This window comes from Chiloscyllium plagiosum, unplaced genomic scaffold (assembly GCF_037043375.1).
Source record: "Chiloscyllium plagiosum isolate Xiang-an unplaced genomic scaffold, Cpla_swu_hap1 HiC_scaffold_40, whole genome shotgun sequence".
Lineage (NCBI taxonomy): Eukaryota > Metazoa > Chordata > Chondrichthyes > Orectolobiformes > Hemiscylliidae > Chiloscyllium > Chiloscyllium plagiosum.
Genome location: NW_028270178.1, coordinates 66,580,000 through 66,584,530, shown reverse-complemented (window position 1 = coordinate 66,584,530; position 4,531 = coordinate 66,580,000). Strand labels below are relative to the sequence as shown.

Below are 4,531 nucleotides of genomic sequence, written 5' to 3'. Positions count from 1 at the left end.
CAGCAGAGGTGAAATTTATCAGTACAGCAGTGATCAAATTAAATGAATGGGCAGACAGAGGATGAAAGGAAGCTTCATGGGGATAAATGTATTTTCTTTGCCAATGAAACTACCCGCATCACAAAGTGTCTCACCTGGACTGACAGAAATGAAGTTTATAAGTCCTTATAAACTTGAGGTGGGGAGAATGTTAACACAGCCAGCTCCAAAAAAAAAAACAGAAACATTTGTTCTTTTCTGAACCTCAGTCCCGGACTGACTAAGATGACCTTTGGAAAATTATTTTGCACAATGTCCGAAGATGACTTACAGATTCGACCACGGAAAACAAATTAAATATCAAGATAAAATTATACCACTTTATTCGCTACATCCCCCCTTTTGACACATGGTCCTCACTGTGTGTTAATTGGCATGGAATGGGAATAATGATCGCGTTGACAGGGTTTACCAATGGGGCCACACCACACCCATTCCCTCATTCTGCACTCTGCCATTGTCCATTCACGCTTGTCCTTCGGCGTGGCCTGCGACTCGACCTCCTATATGTCTGCTTTAGATTACAAATATTTGACATACACATGTCAACTGATCACTTGACGGCTGCTGGGCTGCTCTCCTTTCCGCTGAGTTTGCATTCCCATTGCCTTGAGAAAGGGAATCGTACTTTTTTGTGTGGGCTTCACATTTACAGACAACAAATGTTTAGACGGAAGGACCGCTTCCAGGAGGTCCAAAGTCAGGCCACGGTGTATTTTGGGCTTTCCAGTGTAGGTCAAGAAGCCCCTGCGTTTCCACAGAGATCCACAATTATGTACAACCCCGAATGCTTATCTACTGTCTGTGAAAATATTCATTATCATTCACTCAGCCAATTGACATGCCTCAGCCAAGGCAATCAGCTCTGCTGCTTGAGCTGACAGATGACAAGGGGGTGATTCCGCTTTGACTACCTCGTGGGTAGTTACTAAAGAATACCAAACACAATTCTGGCCTGTCCGTTTGCCCCTGAATGCGGACCCATTCACAAAAAAACGCAATATCCTGATTCTGAGTTTGTGAATCCTGCACGGCTGGTCTTGGTGAGTTACAGCGACACAGTCATGTGGGTCTCTGTCTCCTGTTGTGGCGAGAAGGCTAGCAGCATTACGGACGTTACATCTCGTTATTGTAATGTTAGGCATCTCCAATAGTACAGTATTGTTTCTGAGCCAACGTGCTGCAGACATGTGTGCTGTGTTTTGCTCGGAAAACAGTAAGGATGCATGTGGGACCAGGAGGGTTAATTCTCCAAGGCCGACTGTGTCCCTGGACGCTACAACAATCTTTTTAAGCTGCAAACACGGCTTGCAGGCATAAAGGCAATCCTGCCGCTACGGGCTCTAGGTTTAGCCAAAATGTAAGCTACCTGCCTCAATTTTCCCAAATTCTCCTGCATCAGCTCAGATGTCATGCATCTACCGTTTGTACAAAAGGCTTGTTTGGATTCGGACCCCCAGTGTAGGTGTGGTTTGGAGCGCCTTTTAAATTCAACTGCAACGGTCTCTGGTTCTGCAACTCTAAGCCATTGAAAATTTCATTTAGGGGCGCCTCAAGGGTTGTGTAATGTGGGATAAAAAATCAACAGTAGGAGTGCAAGACCAAAAAGAATAGCAATTGTTACTTCGTGTGAGGCTTTGGAATTTGCTGGATTGCTTGAACTTTGTCTTGACCAATGCCCTTCCCTTGTTCAGACAAGAAATGACCAAAGAACTTCACCTGTTGTTGCACAAATTGTAGATCTGTGAAACAAGCTTTGTGCCCATTCCTGGCGAGATGGCAGAGCGTATCTTTCTCACATTGTTCCTCTGTTGGTGCTGCTATTATGCATTCGTCGACATACTGCAGAAGCGCTGACCCCGGGGTTAAAACAAAAATCTCCAGACTCCAGCATCGAGCCTCATTAATTATGGTGGGGGACTCACAGTCATCTTGACAAAGTAGCTTGAATGTGTATGATTTGCCTTTGAGTGGAAAAGTGAACCAGAATTGACTTTCTGGGTGTACCGGTACACTAAAGAAGACATTTGATAAATCCATAGCAGAAAACCATTTACTGTCAGGTGGAATTCGAACTCATATAGTACAAGGATTAGGAACATTTGGGGCGGGCGGAACAACAGCATAATTGACTACCTGCAGGTCTTGAACAAAGCTCCGTTTCCCCGATTCACCTGGAATGTTTGCCTTTTTGACCGGAACAATGGGGGCTCTCACCGGTGATTATTCACAGGGAATTATCACTCAAGCTTTCAGGAGGGATGCAAAGTAGTATCCTTTGGCAGCCTCGTGTTTTAACGGGTCTCGTGCTCTGCATGGACGATACTCAGACCTCCGGGCTATTCTTATGGGTTCACAGCTTCCTATGAACCCCACATCACGTTTGCCTTTTGCCCTGCACTCAGTAGGGACCCTTCTTAATCTTGGTTCCGAGACATCTACCATACCTAATCGCCAGGCTACCCTCTTGCCGGGAGTTACCTGGACTGCTCTAGCTGCCTGAGTTAGCCAATTTAGTTTCTTCATATCTGTCCTTATGTGTGCATTGAATCAGGTACTCACATTGTCGCTGAAAACACAATCTTTCGTTTTTTTGTGCCGGCAGTATTCATCGTCTCAAATCCTGCCACCTCTCGCTGGATGCCTTCCCCAATGGTACGCGAGGAAAGGAGTCTTCCGCATCAAAAGGATTTTTTTTCTCATTCCTTGAGTGTTTGTCCCTGATATGGTAGTTTACTGGCCTTGTATGCCTGCTATTATTTCGGTTTAACTTTACATTATTTTCTGTCTGTCTGCAACACATGCCTCTGCAAAGTCAAATAATTACTTATTTGTTTCCCTGTGCTTTTATTGGATTTAAAATAAATGTTAATTTACCATTACAATGGACATCACATTATTTTACAGGTTGCGGCAACAGCGAGGGTCGAAGTGCCTGTACTGCATTGTAACGTTCGATGTTGTCAGTTACATTTCCTGCTGGTTTCAGATATCTCTCCTCACTCTGGAAGCTCCCGGTCGCATGTTCCAGAGATTTCTCTGCACTTCAGTTAATCGAGGCAACTGTATTTCCTGCTCAGAATGTGATCTCTCTCCAATGGAGAGAGGAAAATAAAGTTAGTGACAAAGCTGAGATCACTTACGTTCTGTCCAGAATCAACAAAAACTATCCCGACCTTCCAGTCTCCGTAACTTCAACATTACACTGTGTTCCCACCCTTCAGGCTCTCTGCTTGTATTCCTGATGAAGGACTGTTGCCCGAAACGTCGATTTCACTGCTCCTCGAATGCTGCCTGAACTGTTGTGCTTTTCCAGCACCACTCAAATCTAGACACTGTGTTCCCAGGCCATCATTTCAGTCTCTGGTTTGCTGCAGTGCTCCTTCAAGACACAACACAAGCTGGAAGGCACGCAACTCATTTTCTACCGACAGACCATGAAAACTTTAGGACCCAACATCAAGTTCAATCATTTTAGAAACCGTCCGCCGTCTTACACCTTCTTCACCCACCCTCCCTTCCCATTAATTCTGAAGACGGATCATTGGACTCGAAGCGTTAACTTTCCTTCCTCATCAGAGATAGACAAGAGCTGCTGATTTTGTTCAGACCTTTTGGCTTTTCTTCTGAGAACTTTGTTTTTCTGTTGTAATCGCCAGATACTGGAAGCGTCTGAATGCAGGAGGAGAATTTCACAGGAGGTGAAAAGAATGGCAAGGGTTTGACCACTCCCATTGTGAAGGTACGCGAGCTAGGCTGGGGATGTTACTCTAAGCGCAGAGAAGGCTGAATAAGAAACCGATTAACGTGCTCATTTTATGAAGAGGATAGATATGTGTGACAGGGATAAGCCTGTATTGGGAATGAGCAGAGTAACATAAATGAAAGACAGGAGACAAGGAGGAGATTTAGGAAGAATACTTTCACCTGTAGAGTATTGATTATCTGGAAATCATTATCTGAACATGTGGTAAAGGTAAGTGTCATTAGAACGTTTCAGCAGTCTGTAGCCGAAAACTTGATGAGCCAGAGCACTAGTGGATAAGGACCAGGTCCCAGAAAGTGTGACGAGGACATACAGGCGCGAGATGGGTGTCCTGAATGCAATGCGTCAAAGGCAAACTTGTGTGCTTAAAGGAAACAGAAGGCGCGGCTCTGTGGCGCAATGGAAAGCGCGTTGGACTTCTACATTTCTATTCAGGTTGCTAGTCAAAGGTTGTGGGTTCGAATCCCATCAGGGTCGTGTTTTAATTTATGTTTTGCAAAGTGGTCAGAGCAGACTCGGCTGCTCATCTGCAAAACCAGTAATATTCGTGCATAAACCTAACTGTCTCGAAACGGAACATTTTCCTCCCACAGATTTACATTATCGATGTCTATTTATGATAGAGATCGATAAATACCTGTTAGCCAGTACGATGTTGTGGATGGGCTGGAAAAAGACATAAAATTGTTGTGTGAACCATGATGATATCAAATTACGTGGCAGGAC

The 4,531-nt window shown here is 44.6% G+C and overlaps 1 non-coding gene across 1 annotated transcript; it reads left to right on the top strand.

Annotated features, from left to right (window-relative positions):
• Positions 1-4,190: 4,190 nt before the first annotated feature.
• trnar-ucu (transfer RNA arginine (anticodon UCU)) lies at positions 4,191-4,282 on the top strand. Its single transcript is given in 2 exon segments — positions 4,191-4,227; positions 4,247-4,282. It is a non-coding gene; the product is annotated as a tRNA-Arg (tRNA).
• Positions 4,283-4,531: the final 249 nt, after the last annotated feature.